At 40.6% G+C, this 22394-nt stretch overlaps 1 protein-coding gene across 8 annotated transcripts in view; it reads left to right on the top strand.

The window, feature by feature from the left end:
• The window catches only part of sema6e (sema domain, transmembrane domain (TM), and cytoplasmic domain, (semaphorin) 6E), a 197866-nt gene that overhangs the window by 98320 nt on the left and 77152 nt on the right, over positions 1-22394 (top strand). The window contains exon 1 of one of the 8 annotated variants that reach the window (XM_061674691.1): positions 20063-20141. The exons of the other annotated variants lie outside the window; for them this stretch is intronic. The gene's annotated coding sequence lies outside the window, so the exon portion shown is untranslated. Of the gene's footprint in view, positions 1-20062; positions 20142-22394 lie in introns of those variants that run through there. 8 annotated transcript variants of the gene reach the window in all.

The raw sequence follows: 22394 nt of genomic DNA, 5'->3' as shown, positions 1-22394 counted from the left end.
TGACGTGACCTTTTAGCGCTCGCAGTGCAGCAAAAAAATCTGCCAAGCGATATACATATATCCAAGCAAGAACAGTACTTAAGTACTTAAATGGTCGTTCCTGCAGTGGCGATGTCTTCGCTCCTCACGTTTTGTTTTGTCAAAAGCTGACTAGGCACTTTGCTAGGTGTTCAAAGAATCAGCAGCAGCAAGGCAGGGAGTTTGGGGGAAGGGGGAGTTCTTCTGATCTAAAGTCGAGTCATGGCAGTGTCTGTGAGCCTTCCTCCCGCCGGCAGTAAATTCCAATGACATTTGCTCCTCTTTGATGCTCCTGATGATGTTCCTGCCTCAGCCCCCCAAAAAATCTTCGCTCTCCGCCGAGCTTTCTGATCAGTGCTGCTAGGCGGGAGTCTTCGTCACTCCTCCTCCACCCCATCCTCCTCTTCCTCCTCATCCTTAACGAGGAGCCGGGATCAGCTCACGCCGACCTTCCTCATCCTCCCACGTGGACTTTAAGGCAGTTGATGGTGTCACGCCCGTCCTGACCTGCACACCCACACCAGCGAGCGATCGCCTTCATCAGCACTTTGTTGCTTGCGCGATCCTGTTGCACACTGGAACATACCCTCAACCCCCGAAGACGGTTTCACATGGCAACATGAAATTTGGTAGGCATGTCTGTTTAGTAGAGCCACAAAAAACCCATGCCCAAAAAGAGACAGGAAGTCTGACATTTTGGTTTGAAGTGCCCGTTTTGGCTTGCAGCATCTTTTTCTTTTTTAAATATCTTTTTCTTTCCCTAAATACAGTTTCACATAGCAACATGAAATTTTGCAGGCATCTGTATTATGCTTAGATGCACAAACTCTCACGTATTCATGTCGGAAAAGACTACAGGAAGTCTGTCCTTTTGGTGTTAATATATTAATTTGGCTTCGTAGCACCTTTTGGCCATGTGTTTTTTATTTTATATATTTTTATTTATTTATTTATTTATTTTTTACAAAATCCAGACCCTGAAGCCAAGTTTCACTTAGACATGCCTACCAAATTTCTAGTTGCTGTAATGAGTAGACAGACCCACAAAAACGTCTCAAGAACCCATATTTAAAAAGTTAGAGGATGTCTGCCATTTTAGGTTGAAACTGACATTTTGCCTTGGTAGCACTCTTTATAAAACAAAAAATAATAATAATTAAATTCCAGTCCCTGAAGCCAGTTTCACTTTGACTTGCTTGCCATATTTCATTTTGCTATATTAGTAAACCCACAAAAAAATCCAGGAACCCATGTCCGAAAAGCTGCAGGAAATCTGACTCTCTGGTTTTGAGGAGCCATTTTGCCTTTGTAACACCCTTGACTTTTTTTTTTTTAATTCAGTCCCCAAGGCCAGTTTTCCTGATGAATGTGAAATGTGGTAGTTGTTATGTCCATCATGAGTAGACCCAACAGTCTTAAGCAGCTGTGCTTGAAAAGAAACAGGAAGTTGATTTGAAGTTGCCATTTTAGGGCCATCTCGACCATTTCCAGGCATTCTTCTTGAACAAACCTGTCTTAGAGATTTTGTCTGCTTGCTACCAAATTTGAACCACATGTACTAGGACAATTTACCACTGCCAAACATTTAAATTTTGTTCACAGTGTGTTGGCTGAGCATGGCAATGAAGTTGTGTATCACGGCGTCATCTTGAAGAGCAACTTTCTGAAATTTTTGCAAGGACCCATTCATTGCTGCAAGCAGATTTAATTATTTTTATGAACGTTCCATGGTTACAAACAAGGGTAGTCTTCCATCCATCCATTTCCTTTACCGCTTATCCTCACTAGGGTCGCGGGCGTGCTGGAGCCAATCCCAGCTATCTTCGGGCGGGAGGCAGGGTACACACTGAACCGTTTGCCAGCCAATTGCTTTGAAGGGGGGGGGGGGGGGGGGGGGACATCAACATGGACTTAATAAGACAAGCCTCTGCTGCTGACTCGTGTTTTGTCCCTCACACAGAAAATCTTTTGTGTTCAATGAAGGAATGAACCATCCTTAAAATGTCTCTTAATCCTCAAACAGCCATGCAACACAACAAACAGCATCAGTACTTTTTCTTCTTTTTAAAGTGTGACTGTTAAATAAGCCACCATGTGGCCTAAAAAAGTCTGCAACTTATTATACTGCGTGTTTTTATTTTAAAAGTGTGACTTCTGACAGGATGTTACATTGATGTTGCCTGAGTGTTGTTGAGCAGACGGAGCGTTGTCCTCTTGAGTGGTTAATAAAAACTGGCATTGTGGAATATGCCTCACCGTCTGCTAAACCTTCATACACAACTTCCAAAATGCTTTGGATAAGCGTGCATCGATTCTGGGAAATTAATGGCTGAGTTGCACATTTCTTGTGAGGATGTACAAACAACCAGAACAATAACGAAACAAAATGTCAAACAGAACCAACGAGAATAGAGGTGCAACAATTCATTGATTTGTTGACAATTAATCGATCAAATTGATAATCAATTAATCGTTTCGGGCTATTTTTTAACTTGAAATTGTCAATCCTCAGAATTTTTGTTTCTCAGCAGTAAATATTCTGATTTCTGTAGTCCTCCATGAAAGCAGACTGGTAATCTTTGTGTTTAATCAAAATAAGACTTTTACCAGCAGTGTTCTTTTACAATGATCAACATTTCTGACTATTTTCTGACGGATGTTACGGACCAAACCAGTAACATGAATCAGAATTGGTTTGTTTGTGCATTTTCTGCACTGTCAATTCTAAATAATGTCATGTTGTTGTAATTTTTTTTTTAATTCAATTCATCAATCAATCGAAAAAATAAATAGGCAAATTACTCTTGCGGCACGGTGATCGACTGGTTCGAGCGTCTGCCTCACAGTTCTGAGGAGTGGGGTTCAATCCCTGGCCCCCCCTGTGTGGGGTTTGCATGTTCTCCCCGTGCCTGCGTGGGTTTCTTCCGGGCACTCCGGTTTCCTCCCACATCCCAAAAACATGCATGGTAGGTTAATTGACAAAATTACCCGTAGGTCTGAATGTGAGTGCGAATGGTTGTTTGTTTGTATGTGCCCTGCGATTGGCTGGCAACCAGTTCAGGGTGTACCCCGCCTCCTGCCCGATGACAGCTGGGATAGGCTCCAGCACGCCCCCGACCCCAGTGAGGAGAAGCGGCTCAGAAAATGGATGGATGGATTACTAAAATAATCGTTAGTTGCGGCCCTACACCAAAACTAGGGCATGTATATTAAAATACTGAGCTCTTCTCAATGTACTCCCAAATTGAGTTACTCTTATGAAATCTGGCCTTGTTTAGTTGAACACAAAACTATCATTTTGTTGTATGAATGGCATGGCGTTTAGTTGAAGTGCATTTAATTCTCAGGCCTGTCACTATACGTACATCGCTGGCATATAGGTAGAATATACATCTTCTGGAGTAAAAAAATGAATGAATTTGTGAAAATTAAATCAAGACTAAGGAAGTTAGAAACCATTGTTTTAGGTGGTAGCTGAAAATAGTATTGCAAATTGATAAAGATTATTTGAAACATGATAGCTGTGTCCTTAAATGTCTTTGTTCAGCCTGCAGGTTACTAGTATACTTGCATATACTGCTTGTGACTAAATGAGCACAGGAAGCAGAAAATATGCTCAGTCAAAATAGTCAATTTTGTTTCTTCACTTTTTTAAAATAGTGTAATTTAGCTGGTAGCATCAACAGCTCTGGAATATTAATGCAGTGATGGAACATTTGAATATCTCCACAGTTATTTATATGAGATGAATTGTATGTAAGCTTTGTGGCAATTACGTGGATGTTATCGCCCTCACTCGTCCAAGTCTTAAAAAGAGTGGGCGCAAGCACAGGGGCACCGTTGTGAGGGTGCGGGCTGGGCCGCTGGTGTTTGCATGTCAATGATGCCAGGGGGCATCGCGCTGCCAAGAGTGGGCAGGCGGGGTAAATAAAGACATGTTTGCTTGCCGTGTTTGTAATTCAGCTGATGACCTGCACACGCTTCTTATTGCAACACACATTAAGCTGTCTTTTTTTATGTCTCTGACCATCAGATAATAATAATCATCAATATTGAATTTGACTGTGTGGATCTGGGGTGTCCAAAGTACAGCACAGAAGGAAGGAAGTCCATTTTGGTTTGAAGTGGCTATATTGGCTTGATGAATGTAAACATTCAGCTCCCAAAGCGAGTTTCTCTTAGCAACATAAAATTAGGCAGATATACGTATCATGAGTAGACTCAGAAATAAGTCTGAAGAAGCCATGCCCAAAAATACACAGGAAGTATGACATTTTAGTTTGAAGCAGTCAATTTGGTGCGGTAGAACCCTTGACAATTGTGGGTGAAAATCCAGCACCTGAAGGAAAGTTTCACTTAGCATGAGATTTGTTAGGTTTGTCTATTGTGACTAGACACAAAAAAGTCTCAAGAAACCATGCCTGAAAAGACACAGGAAGTCATACATTTTAATTTGAAGTTGCTATTTTTGCTCTGTATCCCCCTTTACAAAAATATTTCTTTTAAAATTCAGCCCCCGTAGCCAGTTTGTCTTGGCAACATGAAATTTGATAAACGTCTGTCACGAGTAGACCCACAATAATGTCTCAAGATGCCATGGCTGAAAAGACACAAGAATTCTGCCAGGAAGTAATCTATTTTCAGGGTTTCTTCAAATACGAAGACCCATCTTTGAGATGTCATCTGATTGCTACCAAATCTGAAGCACTTTTACTGGTCAAGAGTACAGATTTCGCTCCCATGACAACCAGGGGCAAAGCTAGAGCCACTTATCAGCATCTTACACTGTTACTAATGCTAATCAATGTAGCTCTCCGTACCTTTAGGCTTTGACATGATAGTGATTCACACAGTCTAGTCTGGCTTTGTCTAAAAAATGGCTGATCTCCACCCAGCCTATCAACCAAATAATGGGTGGAGAAATTGATGCGGAATTATGTAAATTTGATGAATTGTGACGTCCCCGTGGGGTAGAAGTGCCGAAGGACACGTTTTCAGAAATAGCCAGCTGACAAATGATTGACCTTGGTTGTTTAATTTCACACTTGATGGGTCGGCAGTCACTCCAGATACAACTATTTGAGTCAATTTTACATATCTCTCCTCTAAATATGTCCCCAAGTGATATGCGTGCAGCGTTATTACACATCATCTAACAACTAATATAATAACAATTTTAAGGATAAAGGTTATGTTGTTTGTTGTTTTACAGCAGGGATGCAGTTTGAGGTAAGTCCTCTCAGGGGTGCCCGAAATTTGTGATGAGAAAACAAATGTTGATTAGGCTTTACACGATCAGGATTTTGGGGGCCGATCACTGATCAGCGAGTTTCAAAACAACAATAACAACAACAACAAAAAACAATAACTGATCCGATCACAAGATGGAGCAATGTGTCTATCTATCTATAGTTGTGTACTGTATACTGAGTAGCTTCAAAAATATTCTCTCGTCAGATCATGTATTCCAATCAATCAGGTCAAACCAACCTTACATGACAGAAATAATGGGTGCTAACTTACTTTAATTAAATTACTTCACACACACCGGAACTTTAGAGCATGATTCAACAGAACGCCGGCATCTTTATGTACAACCGTTAGTGGTAGCACGAGCTTACTAGGCTGCATAACGTTTTGTTGCCTGCTTGCAAGCCATATCATATTAAAAGTATGTGAACATACCTCAAGCAATCCTTGAACGACCGTCTTCTCCCGAGCACCGGAGACCACCACCACCACACGTTTTTCCCCATTTTGTTATTTTTTGACCAACACAATAGAGGGCGCGATCCATTGTTGTTGCCGTGGTAACGAGTGTATCCGGTCGCATTTGATTTGACAAAGCCCAGTGATCGTAAATGACTTCAAAAGACATGCGACAAGGTTAAAAATAAACTAGCTTCAATAAATAAATAAGCTACGCGGAGTCAATGTCTTTTGCGCAGCTGATCAATGACGGCGATCTGCATAAAATGTGAATTATCGTCCAATCAAGCCGATCAGATCGGTGTATAGTCTGTTCATTATATATTACTAGCGTATGGAATTATATTTATATATGTCCCACGGAAAAGCAACATTTGGGCCGTGAAGTTGTGTGCTAAAGTTGCTGAAAAAGTCACATGTGAAGCCTCTGCTGAAGTTGACAGTTAAATCCTCGTTACGCAAAGATATTGCTGGCAAACTTCAATCATTCCGCTGCTGCTTTTTGTAGAGGCAGATGCATGGCAGCAGTGCGTGAACTTTGAACTGTGCCGCGGTGCGATGAATGTGGTGATATGATGAATTGTGACTCGTCGGTTAAACCTCTTGAACGCACCTTCATCTGTCACCAACAACAAGAGCAGCAGCATATGGTTTTCGTTGAGAAGCCTTAGCGAAAACAAATTCATCGTAAAACCGAACAGGCGATGCTCTAAAGGAGACGTGCATTTCTCCATGCGTCTTCATAGCGTCTTTGCTATTCTTTCATGAAAATAACCCAAGGATAAAAAAATTATGGATATTTTGACAGCATATTTCTTGCCATAGTTACATATGCTCATTTTGGGAGCAGATATGTCTCATGCAGTGCACCAGAATGCAATGTAATGGTGTGGTACGTGACGTGGCCAAACACAAATAAACCCCCACCCACCCCAACATATGCAAACAGTCTTGTAACATTATCAGAAGCTAATACTGGTAACACTGTTCGCAGAAGATAATTTGTGCTAACGCTGCAGCTCTGCTTACCTTTTGGATTTGACATGAGGACAGCCGTTCGGGCATTGTGGTTCTTTCACTCTGAAACTTTGTGCTCCCTAGCTGCCAAGTCATAGGCTGAGAAAGTAATTAATTAATTAGCCGAATTTTGACATCACAGTGGGGCAGAAGTGCTTGAACGCCTTGGTTCCGGATAGTGTTCCCCTGTTATATTGCCTTTTTTTTTTTTTAAATAATTTTTTTAATTTTTGTAATGGGTTTTTACAACTTATTTACTTACTGTAATACCCTCAGATGTGGTAAAGAAAAGCTACAGACACCAATGTGCTTTTTAGCGGTTTATTGCCAAGAGAACAATAAACACACAGAAGCTGTCAGCCAAAGCTCAACCCCAGAGACTCGCACGCAGATTCAACCCACCATGGCCCGCCTCTCAAAGGCACATGCATGTACACGCAGAAATAGAAACTACTGCACGCATTGTAGTATCTGTATTTTATGCTTGAAATCTTATTTCTTTTTTTTTTTTTTTTTTTTTCCTGTTCAAAGATGTTTGATGTATTTAAAGTGTTTCACTCAATTTAAATGTTCTCGAAGCATGTGGGTGGGATAAAGCATTTTTTTAAAGAAATATTTATATATATCGTCACAGTTGGGTTGACCAAATATGGTCAATTTTATTTTTCACCAATCAGTATATTGGTAGGTCCCCTTGTCGTCTGTTATTTTTGAGCATTATTAACCAGTTTAAAGTGTAGACAATAGCTGTTTACTCTTGAACGATCAACTGTGTGAGAAACGCCGCCTCTTCTGACACACTGCGGGAGCCTCAAGATTGAAAGTCTGTTTTTTAGACACGTGAAAATAGATTATATACATTTGAATAAGCCTATTGTTAAAAATTGATCACTGTAATTATGTTTTTAAAATTAATAATAATAACTATATTGAGGTTAGTTGCTTTGTGAGCTCATATGGCTGTATGTGAAATGGAGGCACAAGTTCTGGGAGTTTAAAGGGTGGTGTCGCAGTTCTGCCATTTCAAGGACGATACAGGATTGTGTATTTGAAAACTGCAATTTTCGGTTTTGATACAGAATCGTTATAAATATGGGTGTCGCGATCCGATATCAGCACAAAAACGAGTTTTGGATTTAATCGGAATGGACCTAAAATGTCCATTATAACCATTTAGATACAAGCAGTCCATTCGAATTCCGCTCCAGCTCTTCTATCCAGTAATGCCAGATCCAGATGTGCAACACCCACGTGATCACAACAAGAGCGTGTGCAGCTGCGGCTAGATCAGCTTGCGACAGTTAAGGATATTTTGACCAAAATTCTTCGCCTATGATGTAAAAAAATAATCCATATCCACAGCAAAATAAAATGATTGCCAGCACGTGCTGAAATTATGATCACCCAGTGACTTTGGGTTCATAGCGTAGCGTACTTGGGAGAGTTTGAGCTTCTGAGAGCTTAACCTTAACTCCTGAAAAGTAGTAATTTTGGAGATGCGAGGATTCCGCCTGACAGTGACTATGGTCTCTTTATATCGCAGATTTCACCTATTGTGGTTGGGTTTGGAAAGTATCTCCTGCAATAAAATGATTCACTGTTGTCAGATAAATATATATTTACATGGTTTAATTTCACACTTTATGGCTGGCCGGGCGCAACTATTTGTATACTGTGCAAGACATTAAAAGGTCTATTTTAAGTCAAATTTCCTTTTTAAGTGTGTTCGTGTCACTTCCTTGGTACAATTGCAACCAGCAGTGCAGTAATGTAGTTGGAATTGAACAAACACACGCACGTGTTGTTTGTGAGTTATATAGTTGGTGGATGGCAAGGGTGATGGTCAGGGGGGTGGGTGGTTGTGGGTCTTCTCAGCTGCTGACCCACCGTTGATCCTCTGCCTCTAGGCCTTTTGGACCAGCCCACCGCCTGCCTCACCTCGTGCTCTCCTCATCTCCATCTGGCCTCACCCTGCGGGACTTAACCCATTCTCACCTGTCAACATTGCAACATCTCAAGCCAGAAGACCAGCTTTGTTTTTTTTTTTTTTTATCAGCTATGAAACTACTTACAACTAAAACTAGCAGCAGGGATAATGTTTCAGATGGTACAAAAAATATAATGAAACTGTCTGAAAATCTGAAAGATAAAATGTTTAAGTACATATATTAATAGTTTAAACTATAAATATATCAGAAACCACTGTATGATCCCAAAAAACATTTAAAACACATCTTCCATTACCCTAAAAAAAAATAAAAAGTGTATTGCAGATGTTTTGATTTTGGGAAAATGCACCTGAAGTGTGCATGTACATGCAGCGAAGACTCTGTAACTTAAACTAACAAACCAGGCTAAACGTGGCTATCTGCCACACACAAAGCTTGCCTCTTAGTCAGCATGTCACTTGCACATACTTCCCTGACACCAATCAAAAATAGTGCAAAAACGCAAATTGGCCAGTTATCAGTGTACAGCTAGCGCTAGGTACTACTTTCCTATTTAGACAGGGATTTGTTCGTATTTTGTCGCATCTTGGGGTGTTTCAAAGAACACAAGCCATGTCTGAGTGAAGCATTAGTATTAGCATGGCGTGCGTGTGTTGTCAATTACAAAAAAAACAGACGCCAGAAACCAAAAATTCAGATGGTTCCTTTATTTCCCCGAGTGGTAAAAAAGTATTTTAGCCTTAAGCTAAGTTGAGTGTGAGCATGCTCTTTGTCTAGTATGCCTCCCGGTGGCCTGGAGGGAAGAGCCTTCATTAGTGCAACATTTTCTCCAGCCAGAGCAACAGCTTTTATTTTCATCCATAAACTCAAAAAAGGACAGACGCAGCCTGAATGTTGATTAGCATGTGAATTAGCCATGTGTGTTACCATTGTCATCTGTCGGTGACCAAAAGACAGTCACCTGTCATGGTGTTTTTTGTAACAACCACCCCTCACCCCCATTTGTCTCCTTTGATTTCACTCTGGCTGCCAAGATGGATGACGAAGGGAGTTTGAGGCTAATGGCGCTGGCATCAATCACGCTGACAAATGACGCTTGCAAACTCGGAAAGTCATTAGCGACACTCAAGGAATGGCCGCTTCTTTCCCAAAAATAAAACTCGCTGCCAGGTGTCCAACTCATGCCAAGTGGGCGGGCTTACATCCCCTCCCTTGGTGGTGGGCATTGTGGGAAATCAAGTGTTCAGGGTGCAAACTTTCAAGTCATCTGTGCAAATCAGACATTTGATCATCTGGTGGATAGTCAGTTCAGCTTGTTTTTAAGACTCACAGTTCAGTCAGCATTAGCATAGTGTGTTTGTGTTCTCAATAACACGAAAGAGACCATCAACCAAAAATCTATGGATCAATAATCAATCATTTCAGCTTATTTTTATGGCCTGCGGTTCATTTAACATTGGTATGATGTGCTTGTGTTGGCAATCGCAAGACCAGGAATAAAAGATCTTGGTCAATAATCAATAATTTCATCTTGTTTGTATGACGTACAGTTTGGTTAGCATTAGCAGAGTGTGCTTGTGTTCTCAATAACACACAAAAGACCAACAAACAAAGATATGTGGGTCCAGGATCAATTATTTCAGCCTTTTTATATGACCCATAGTTCAGTTTCGATTGTCAACCCCCCCACACATTTACTAACAATTGAACTATATTCTGTTATATGTTCAACAGAGTGCCCGAAATGGTCACAAAGCATCATGGGCGATTTATAGCTCTGTTATGCAATAACATGACGGCTAAACCCCAATTATTATTATTATTTATTTATTTATTTGGGGGGGAGGGGATTGTGTGTGTGTGTGTGTGTGTGTGTGTGCAACGAAAACTGAACTGATCAAACAAAGTCCATCAATCAATCCATCATGTCCATTCGTAGCCTAGTTTGCTTTTTAAAAGCGAGCATTGGATGCGTTGAAATCATACTTATATTCAAAATATCACACAGCAGATGCTCACATAATGTTTTATGATGTTCTGTGTAACAGAGGATGATAAATTCCACAACTGTGCCACATCTGTTGTCCTCCTTCCCAAGTAAACATCGTGTGTGTGTCATGTTACCTGCACACGATGTATATGATCACACACATTAGTAGGCTAATAGGCTGTTAACCTTGCTCGCGTGCATCACTATTCTTTATGATGACCTACTGATTTATTGGCCTTTTTGTTCACTGGCCTTGACTGTGCGTGTCTATGTTTTTCAGTGTATGCGTTATCGCTGAGAGTATCAATGACACCCGTTGACCTTATAGAAAAACTGACTGCCGTCTGAAACCGACGAGACAAATTACCTCACTTAAGATGGCGAGATGGTAAACAAACTATGCGTTTGTCTGTGTCTTAACGAGGCAATGCAGCGTGACAGGAAGTGCGATACACAGGTTTGGCTTGAGGAATGTTATTTTTAAATATTTGTCTGTTTGTTTTTTAAACTTGGTCGGATGTGAGTGCAACACAAGACAACACGCTAGGAACACATTAAGAACGCGACACAGCACTTAAGTTGTTGTTCAACATTTGGATAGTCTCCATGGCAACCCTTCCTCGGTCTTGTTGACAAGCAGGAACACTAAAGTAGGGGTAGGCAAACCTTTGTGCTCAAGGGCCCAAAAAATTTATTTTATTTTTAAAAAGAATAATTGGGCGAGTTCGTTTGTAGATGAGCTAAAAATAAATAAATAAATAAACAGCATATTTTAAAGTAAACTCCAATTGAAATGACAAATACATTTAATTTTACAACTACTGACCTCTACTACTGAAATACAGTGGTATATATTTATAAATTATTCCTATAAGTTAAAAAAAAAATAATAATAGTTTACACCATAATTTGATACATTGTCGCTGCCATGTTTAGCGTGCGCAAAGAATTCTGGGAATGATGACGTAGAATGGCTGTTGTAAAATTGTTACGTTGCTGCTCTCTGTGGAGCTAAGCTAGCCCCTTGCGAACAACTTTTATCCTCTGTGAAAAAAGTTAAAAATGCCATTCTGCGCCACTTTGGGATGCAATTTCCAATCAAGACGGAATGCAAAAAAAGAGCTAAGCATTCATAGCTTTCCCAAAAAGATCAAGTTGAGGAAACCGTGGGAGGATGTGGCCGGAAGAGTTGAGCTGCCGAAACATCTGCGGTTGTTCGAAGCCTGTGATCGCCCCCATGCGAGAGCTCACCAGTGTGTCTTGGGTATAAACGACGGCTTAAATCCAATGCAGTGCCGACTATCTTTTCTCACAAGGAGCCTAAACGGCCGCATGTGACAAGTGAAAGCCAAGCAAAAAGGCACGAAAGACAGGAGGTGCTGGCCGCTTACCTTGATCAGCTCACTTTAGCAGCAGCAGCAGTGTTGTAAACCAACCAGCGCCACCGGACACTGAGTTAGCAGTGAAAAATAGTACAATAGGTATGCATGTAACTTTACATTGTTATCACTGAATACATTTATAACATCGGGCAAAACGAACAAGTACCATGAGCAGCGGCAGGAATGAAATGGAGCTCTTTACAACATACTCTCTGTCTCAGGCGGCATTGGCAATCAGTAGCTACAAATACACCACTGAAAATGACCAACTCGAGTTTCTTCACACCTGCCATCTTCATCCTCATTTTTTGTTTCTTCCTCTCTCTCCTCATTTCCCTGATCACACTCTGGCTTGAACTGAAATGGCTGAACAGCGTTCATCGCTGCCAGGGGCTGCTGCTGGAAAATAACTCCGGGCGTCGGGCACATCCCCATTTGATGTCACTACCGAGAATGCACTGCGATGAAAAAAACAATGGCGGCCTATGTTGAAATTACGATTTGTAAAAATATATAAATCTGGAAATGATTATCGAAAGGTGTATATTATGTTACTCAAGTCAAAAGAGATCATATATACCAAACATGTCATTGCAATCGGAGTTCTTTAAATAACATTTAAAAATTATATAAACACATTTTTAAATAATTAAAGTTTTTATATTTAATGCAATAAAATTTATGTAAATACTTTTCAAATAAAATCCCTCATTTTCTTTTTTTTTTGTATTTATAATGAATTTGATTAGAATTGATCAACCAGATACATATTTTTTCAGCAGCTCAATTAACTAATTATTTTATTTTGAAAGGAACCGATTGGCCAAGTCATTCATAGATGAGCAGGGGGGGTTTCTGACATGGGCGATATGGGCAGCCACCCAGGGCGGCATTTTCTCTAACCCTCCAGTTGACGATCGGTCAGGGGTAGCGCAATTTCGGAGCGTCACACAGCGAGCATAGTTTTGGGACAGATATTTCTTTGGCAGGAATAAACTGGCATTTAAAAAATTATATAAATACTTTTGTATGTTCTACTTTTTAAATCTATTTTATTATGTATATATTTGTTTGTATTTGCTAAATAAAACAATTCCAATTAATGTATTAACCAATTGTTTAATGGAAGCTTTTTCCCAAGAAATCAATTAACCAATTATTTAATGAAATGAATCCATAATTACATTCTATTTAAGCAGTTTTAGGGGAAAAAAAGAGGGCAAAATTAATGCAACAAATATTTTAGAACGCTTACAGAACAGAGCAGTGTCTTTTTCCCCACTTCAGTGTGTTCATGTACAAAGTGTAAATAGTTTGTCATCAGCTGATATCTCACATGATGCTGCAGCGAGCAGTTCCAGCCTGGCTTGCTTTCAGATGTTTATGTCATTATCAACTGGATTGTTGGTCCTTTGGAACCTCAATTTAACAGACTAATTTGGGTAAAGGTCATCCGTTAAATCAGATTGTCCGTTAGAGCATTTTTTTTCGTGGCCTTAAAACACCAGTACAGTAAAAAAAAATATTGTCAATAAATTTAAAAATCCTTACAATGTTTAAAATGGGTTAAAGTTTATTCAAACTTACCTCACTGGTACACAGGAACGATGATTTTGAGTTCCAACTGGACACTATGTACGTTAAAATCCGAAGTCCGTTAAATGTGGGTCCGTTAAATTGAAGTGTTACTTCAAAGTGTGTGCATTGCGTTGTTGAAAAATATTTTTAAAGCTTTTTGTGACATCTCTGTTATTAAAAAAGAAACAAAAAACAGCATACTGCATTTTGTTCAGAATTTTTGGGAGGGTCTAATCAGTTTATGTTTTTACTACACAAATGTTGGTCCAATGATGAAAATGAAAATGCTAAGATAACCAGACCCAATGTGCACTTTTGGTCTGGACCAGTATCGCTAATGAAGACCCAAACTACCACTGTGTACACACCCTTAGGCCACGTTCTGTACACATAAAACCACATTTGTCATCACTGGGTGAAGGATGAGAAACATCAGCTGGCTTGGTTGCCTCCAAGTACAGTACTATAATGTTTAAAATCACTTTGTGTCACGTATGTTTAAATAATTTCATGTTCATTCCGCTTACAATTATTCCTATGTACATTGTTTAAATTCATTTTCACAGCCTCCCCAAAAGACCCAACAAAAATTTTATTTTTAAAATAGCACTCTATAATATTGTACTGTAACATACCATAGTGACATAAATGGAATGTAAAGAATTAAACAGTTGTTGATGCCTTTATTTTGCTTTAATCCAACACTTAGCTTCTCCTACTGGTGGCGACCTGTGAACAGTCTATCGCAGACATAGAGACACAACAACACAACTGACTCAATTACTGGAGCTTATAACACAGTGTCACCGATGCTATTCGTTTGCCCGTCTATGGTATTTTGCATTGTTGTTTAGCCTTAAGATAAACTGACCTTGTAAGGACAATGTTTACTATCTGCCAAACTGCTCCTTGTTGTGAGTTGAGTTGAGTCCACCGCCATCATACAGCTCTTGTATTTCAAACTCTTGCTCACAAGTTAAAGCAAAGTATCGGCCTGCCGATGGCTAATATCTCAAAACTCATTAGTCCGGTCGTTCATATCTCAAGGCACCACTGTACTTTTATTTCCACTTCAATCGAGTGGTGTATTTGAAGCTTGCTTGGTTTTTAGCAACACAAAGCGAAAAATTTACTTGTAATATAAAAAAAAAAAAGAAAAAATTTCGGGCACTCGTATGTTTTCACTGTACGTGAGGACATGGCTTTAGAATGTTACGATGTTGTCCCACTTGGAATCAGCAGAAGGCTCTCACTGGCACATTCGAAAATTGACCTCAAATTATGCGTAAATGTGTTTAGTTTTCTCTCGGGGAAAGATGACGCGTTAAGTCTTCCTGATGAACGGAGCGGGAATGGAACAGACGGCGTCTTAAGCGACTGGTTGTCACACAAGATGGTTGGGGGTGTGACGGGGGCAGTAGGGGGTGTCTGGCGTTGACACGGCAACGGGATCTCATTATGCGCCACTGTATGCCAACGCACGGCCGCTGGAGGAGGCAGGTTGAACGGGAAATGACACGTCAGCGCTGTAATCCTGGATTACCTGCGTGTCCTCGCTCTCCTGCGTTTGTCACACAGTTGGCGGCGCACACTAAAGCGTGCAACACTGTGGCCTCGCCTGCTGACTTTGATTTGTCAGGATACAAATGTCACGCAGGTTCCTGCCCATCCTGCCGAGACATCATGTGACTGTCTTGTCCATCATTGCAGCGGCCATTGTTCTTTCTCAATTTATATGTAATTATTGGTGTTTTATTCTCTCTGTGATAAATTGTTTCTACTTGTGAACTCTGAGCCAATCGATGCAGCCTGTCTCCATCCAGATGCAAATTGGAACATAAAATGAAGAATGGAATAATAAATGATCAAGTTTGTTCTCCAAAAATATGTTTACAGTGAACCTCGACTTACGAGTGACCCGACCTAAGATTTTTGTCTTGAGTTGCAAGCAAAAATCTGAGCTACCAGCAGTGGCAGGGAACATCACAAAAAGAAGCAGATTGTGAAGAATACTTCAAAAAGAGGACAAATGCTTGTTTCAAGCTGTTTATTGCGGTTGACTGTTCCAGTTTAACATAAAACCGAGAATTACACATGTATTAAATCAAACCTCATAAGTACCTTAATGCTAACACAATGCAAACACCATAGGCGTGCTAACGGAACTAGCATCGCTTGCACAGTAGTTTTAACGCTTTAAGCAACAAGAACACTAACTGTTCTTTATCCTTTGCGAAAAACTAATATTACTGCAGCTTTCTGAGTCAATTTTTTGTGATCATCTTTGTGGGCCATATAGACGACCAAGGCGCACACACCAGGATACTTAAAAAAAAAAAAAAAAAAAAAAAAAAAACACGTTTAAACTTTTTTTTTTTTTTTTTTTTTTTTAAGCCTGGCAACCAGTTCAGGGTGTACCCCGCCTCCTGCCCGATGATAGCTGGGATAGGCTCCAGCATGCCCGTGACCCTAGTGAGGAGAAGCGGCTCAGAAAATGGATGCTGTTTTTCGTGGGTACTTGAATGGATTAATGGCATTTCCATTTCAATGAGGAAAGATGATTTGCGATGCCAGTGTTTTGAGTTATGAGTGTGGTCACAGAACGCATTGAACTCATAAGTCAAAGTACCACTATACAGACCCGTAACTAAATTTCCTTCTATATCAAATCAAGTTTACTCTTTGGAATTAATCAAAATACCTTTAATCCATTCCAGCCTCTGAAATTAAACAGCAATTTTTCAAGTCAATAACCAACGAAAGATCGAAATTAGTCATAAAAGCAAGTGTTCACTTCCGCACACTATGCAGCATTGGGCTTACATTCTTCAAGTGTACCTCATGAAGTGGCCAGTGAGAATATAGACCTCAGTATTCTAGACACGCACACACACTTTGAATATGAGTAGTTGGTGCAGGTTGTGTGTGTTCTCTATGATTTATGAGCTTTGTTCAGTTCTTGCATTGTGGGCCAAAGTGCTGCACTTTCGCTATTAGAGTAACATAGATGCTGTGTGTGTTCGTGTGTGTGTTCCAGTGGTCTTGATTGGACTTCATGTGTCACACAAAGGCCCAAAAAAAATTTTGTTTTGGAAACCATCAGAGTGGAACGTGTGTCTGTGTGTGTGTGTGTGTGTGTGTGTGTGTGTGTGTGTGTGTGTGCGTACGTGCGTCGCTACAGGAAGGTAAATTGGGAGCGAGCTGTTTGCAGCGAGGTCAAACATGTCCAGATGACCACGGCTGAAGGACAACTCAAGGTACAGCAGAGTGGTAGTCACAGAAGGAGGCAAAGTGCGTTACACTACTAGTAGTAGTTGTGGTGGTGATGGCTCAAGTTTGGATTTAACTAGGCTTTACATGATCAGGATTTTTGGGACTGATCACAGGGTGGAGCAATGTGTCTATTTACATGACTTGTTCATTTATTGTATATACTTGTATACTGTATCCATCCAGCCATCCAGTTTCTGTACAGCTTATCCTCACAAGGGTTGCGGGCGTGCTGGAGCCCACCACAGCTCAAATTATTCTCTAGCATTTTAGACAAACGTTAAAACACCAATGACCTCTAGGGGGCATTCAAGGATTGGCCACTGACATAAGTTTAGGTCAAATCAACATTACAACATGACAGAAATAATGGGTCCTAACTTACTGTAATTACATTACTTTATTGCAATTAAATTACTTTAAGAAATACTGTGAGTGACATGCTTACTCTAACTTTCTCACTGTCCCAGCAATATGGACGGGTGTTGTCCAGAGTTTGAGTCCGTTCGGCTGTTCCTGTTTATTTTTCCCCCACGCTGCGTTGCTTGAATGCGGCATGCTCCTCCTCGTGTACATTCTTCAGGTGCTCGATCAAATTTGTTACGTTGAAGCATTTAGATGACGTTCCCCACGACGTATTTCAGTTGAGCACAGACTGCAAATAACTTGCGTGTTGTTTGTCTGAGATACCACTGGTGGGTTGCAATAATCATTGTATTAGTGGTAGATGTGGTGGTGGTAGTAGTTGCAGTAGTATAAGTGGGTGTGGTGGCAATTATAGTGGTGGCACTAGTTGTAGTGGTGGTAGTATTAGTTGTAATGTTGGTGACACTCGTACTAGTGGTGGTGGTTGTGAAGGTGGGACTATTAGAAGTATTAGTAGTGGTGGTAGTATTGGTGGTAATGATAGTAGTGGTTTTTCCATCGTAAATATGAAACAGTTCTAACGTTACGTTTTCTGTGCAGATCGGTGAGTAAAAATGACTCTGAACACACCCCACCTACACCACAGGATAACTGGTCAGAATCATCTGACAATCGGGTCTGTGCTGACTTTGTTCTCAAGGGACGTAACATGCATAAATTGCAAACATGCTTGACATTTCTTCGAGCAACTTGGGGTGTGTAACTGACCCTTATCACACTCCACACCATAAAATAATCATTTAAGATCATCTGATAACCTTTGCCAACTGATCGGGCTCAGAATTGGTCTGATTATTGCTATATAAGTAAGGTCCATATTGATGTGCATTTGCCATATACTCTTGATCATCACAAAATGTTGGAAGTTGTTCTTCTTTGTCAATATTCTGGGTTTTTCTTCACCCCCCCCCCCCCCCCCCCAAAAAAAAAACAAAAAACAAAATCTCAGTTCAATGTTGATTTTAAAGATGACTTCTGTGTCAATTTGGATGTGATCCAATCCTCGGACTCTGACTCCGAACGTCGTATTGTTGTGCCCACTTGTTCCCGGGAATGCCGTTCGAACAAAAGCCGGATTTGTTTTTGAACGTTCCTCCGCCCCGGTGCACGGAGGAGTCGCAGTGATGAACTCCAAGCTCCGGCCCACACTTCCAGACTCCTCTTCCTCACATTCCAACATGGAGATTGCTAAAGAGAAGACAAGAATCACTGTGTTTGTCAGATTTATGTAACAGGAACATTCATTAGGCCACTTCATTTGGTACCCATAATAATATACTGTGCACATATCTTGTTTTATGAAGTTAACTCTCAAGCCTTCAGGTTCAATTTTACTTTTAATCAGTAGAACACAATATAATTTTCATATAATATTTGTGTGTGTGTGTGCGCTATGTTTATGAGTGTGTTAGTGTTCGTTTGTGTATTTGTATATGTGGGTTTGTGCATTTGTGTTTGTGTTTTATATGTTGGTGTGTACTGTATGTTCTTACTGTGTGTTCATAGGCGTGTTAGTGTCTTTGTGTGTTTGTGGGTGTGTTAGTGTGTGTGTTTTCATAGGTGTTAGTGTGTTTGTGTGTGCGATTGTGCGGTCTGACCCACTTTGGGAATGTTGCAGTGCGCTTTAAGGATGACAAACAGCAAAAGTGCAGAAGCTTCCTTTACCAAGCGCAAGTCTATTTGTGTGCGCATGTGGGCGTTTGCGAGCGTGAGCATTTACATGTACGCCTCGCCCTCCGCACTCCCCTGGCCTCGGCCACCCGCTTGCCCGCCCGCCTCGCCACTATTTGTGGATTTGGACCCAATCGGTGACACGGTAGGCGCGTTCTTGTAATGCCTGGTGTTGTCATCGTCGTACAAGTGATTTGTAGTCGGCAAATAAGACAACGTTTGCAATCAATATTTCTTTTCTAACCTTTTTCATATTGTTGTTTTACATTCAACACAAAGTGCCACGCTAATGTTCACTAATTGAGTCCCAAGCACCAAGAAAGGTTTCGTCATCCACAAAAGGAGCACCGGGCCAAACTGAGTCATGTCTGGAGCATTAAAATGATTTCTTTATTTCAAATCCACATGAGTGACAATGAGCTCATAACCTGGTTCCTATCCGAATCAAGTCTTCAAAAAGCAACTTCACTTATCTTAATTACGACATGATTAGCATCTTTTGGTACATAATCTTTCTAATTTAGTGTTTTTTTTGTTTTTTTTGTTTTTGTTTACTAGGGATGGCGAGATGCTTCATTGCACACGAAACCCCCTGCTGGCCATGTGGATAATCACAGGCTGCTGTATCTTTACCAGATGCAATATGTGCTGCGTTGCATTTTTGCATCTTTTTGGCTCTTGTGAATGACTATGTATTACAAAACAATGTTTGACCAAGTAATTTCCCAACAGTGTAAAATATATTATTTTTGAACAAATTCTGTGTGCTTAAAATGTTCATCATCACGGGTATGGCAGGTGGTATAATGTTTTTCTGTCACTTTGGGAAAATGGCATGGGCTTACGAGGACAGAGGATTTTGAAAGTGCTTATTTAGAAATAACAGTTAATGATAATTTTTCTGTTAAGTGATTAATTCAAGAGCAAGGTTTTTTAAATTGGAGTACAGTAATTTCTCCTTTCTGTGAACACAATAAATTCCTCATGAATAAAATAAGAAACCATGGAAAATTCTGTTGATAAGCCTCAATGAAAGTTCCTTGCTGCTTGGGGATCGAACTCAGGGGACCACCATAACCCAGGTTGAGAGTCGAGTGCACCAACGGCTGGGCCATTAGACCAGCGTGCCGGGTTAGCGGCCAGCAGCCTCTTTCCAAGGATTCCGAGGAGTGATGTGGAACTGGAAGCTCGCTATCTCTACTGGCCAAGCTATGTCCAAACTCTGCTGTCAACACTCTCAAAACTCTATTAGCCGATACAAACTACACAGTCTTTATCCAAACTGAGCTGACCGCAACTCTATATTTATAAAAAATTTAAAAAAACACATTTTGAATGGAGCTTCCATGAGGGGTTTAGATTGCTTTCAAACCTCGCAGCAAACCCTGAAGCGCTTCCTGACTCGGTCACGTGGTACAGCCGGGGAGCAAGGCTTCGGACGTCATCACTTCCGGGTCCGCCCCTAAATGAAGCGAGCCTTGATACGCGCTTTGCGGAAACGCCCCCTCCATTACTCGACACACGCCTCGAAGACTCGGCACATCTCGTAACATCGCTAGTGTTTACCAAGTTTATCCATGTCCCACACCCTGAGGAAGTGTTGAATATACGTAAAATGCCCCGTGAAGTGGAAATCAAATTGACTCCATGCCAAGGTTTCAAAGTAGGGTTGCAGGCTGTGATTGGTGTTTCAAGCAACATTTTAGAAATGTCCAGCCAGTGTTTGGGTTACAGCCTAGGTTTATGGTTTCAGGCAAATATTGCGGTTTCAAGACTGGGATTGGGGTATCAAGCAATTGAAATTATGTCTTTCAAGCCTAGGATAAGGTTGAAATCAAAGATTATGGTTTTAAGCAAGGATTATGCTTTCAAACGGAAACAGTGATTTCAAACCCAGGTTTAAGTTTCAAGACAGGGTTAGGATATCAAATCAGTGTTTCAAGCCTAGGTTAGGGTTTCAAAGATGGGTTGGGGTTTCACACAAGGGAGAGGGTTTCAAAACAGGGTAATGCTATCAAGTTAGGATTTCGAGCCAGGGATGAGTTCTAAAGCAATGTTTGTGGTTTCAAATTAGGGCTTCAAATTTAGGTTTGGGTTTCAAACAGAAGTCAGTTATTCAAGCTTAGATTAGGGTTTCAAGTAGTGATGGACCAAATTTTCACCCACTGAAAAGACTTTTGTCGCAGAAACAAAACCGCCGAGAAACAGGATGTTGCGATGACTCAAACAAAAATCGTGGCTCGGAGGGGCCAGCAACAACAATGCGGCTTGCGTGGTTGTCTTAATCTCCCTGTTTAGCGGCTACGGCGGTCTGTCAAAATATGTCTTCAATTAAGACAGTTGTAAACATTAAATGCAACGTCATGCGTTCATATTGTCAAGCCCACAGTCGACATCGGGACGGTGAAATGTACGTAGCGGAGTGTAAACATGCAACTGGTGGCAATGGCAGAGGTGTGTACATCTCGGCAATTCCCATGAGTTATTCCTCAGCAAATTAATGCTTCTTATCGAGTCCACTTATATGTTCCGATGTTGGTACTGGGCGACCCCAAACCCGCCGTGAACATTCAATTCAATTTAACAGAACACACAGCCAGGTATGTCCCAAAGCTAACTCAACAATCGCCATCTGAGCTCGTCATCACAACTTAGTGTAAAAACTCATACTGCTGAACTTTTCGGGCCTGTCTTGCCAAGCTACCCGTAAGCACAGTTGAAGTTCAAGTGGATGATTGAAACCCTTCTTACCAACTTCCATGGGCATTAATTGGAATTGGACTTAAACGCTTTTGCATGGTCAGATTATACATGGATACGTTTTATGTCTTATACATTTGTATAATGTTCCAGGTCATGTTCAACTGACAGAAAATACAGTATTTAAATCAAAAGGTTAACAGTAGCAGTGAACAAGAAAATAGTGATAACAGTGAGTGTTTCATATCGTGATTGACTGAGGGGGGATGTTATGATAGGATTTTTTTGTGATGTTAGTCCAGAGTCACAGCCATAAATGTCCATTAAAAATGTCCAACTATCCATCCATCCATCCATTTTCCAATAAATGGCAAATAATTTATTTCGGTTTTTGGCCTTGGTTTCCTCATTTTCGTTTTCTTCCAAGAATTTTCATTTCGGTGCATCACGAGTTTTAAGACAGGGTTAAGGGTTCCAAACCAGGTTTATGGGATCAAATTACAGTTTCAAGCCAGTGTTAGGGTCTCAAGCAAAGTGTGGGGTTTCAAATTAAGGTTTTTAGTCTGGGTTATGGTTTTATGATGAGATTTGGGATTTAACCAAAGGTTAAGGTTTTAAAACAGAGTTAGAGTTTAAAGCAAGGATTAGGGTTTAAAGGCCAGCAAGGATTAGAGTTCAAAAAAG

This window comes from Phycodurus eques, chromosome 4, assembly GCF_024500275.1.
Source record: "Phycodurus eques isolate BA_2022a chromosome 4, UOR_Pequ_1.1, whole genome shotgun sequence".
In the NCBI taxonomy this organism is placed as follows: Eukaryota; Metazoa; Chordata; class Actinopteri; order Syngnathiformes; family Syngnathidae; genus Phycodurus; species Phycodurus eques.
This window is presented reverse-complemented; position numbering and strand designations above follow the sequence as displayed.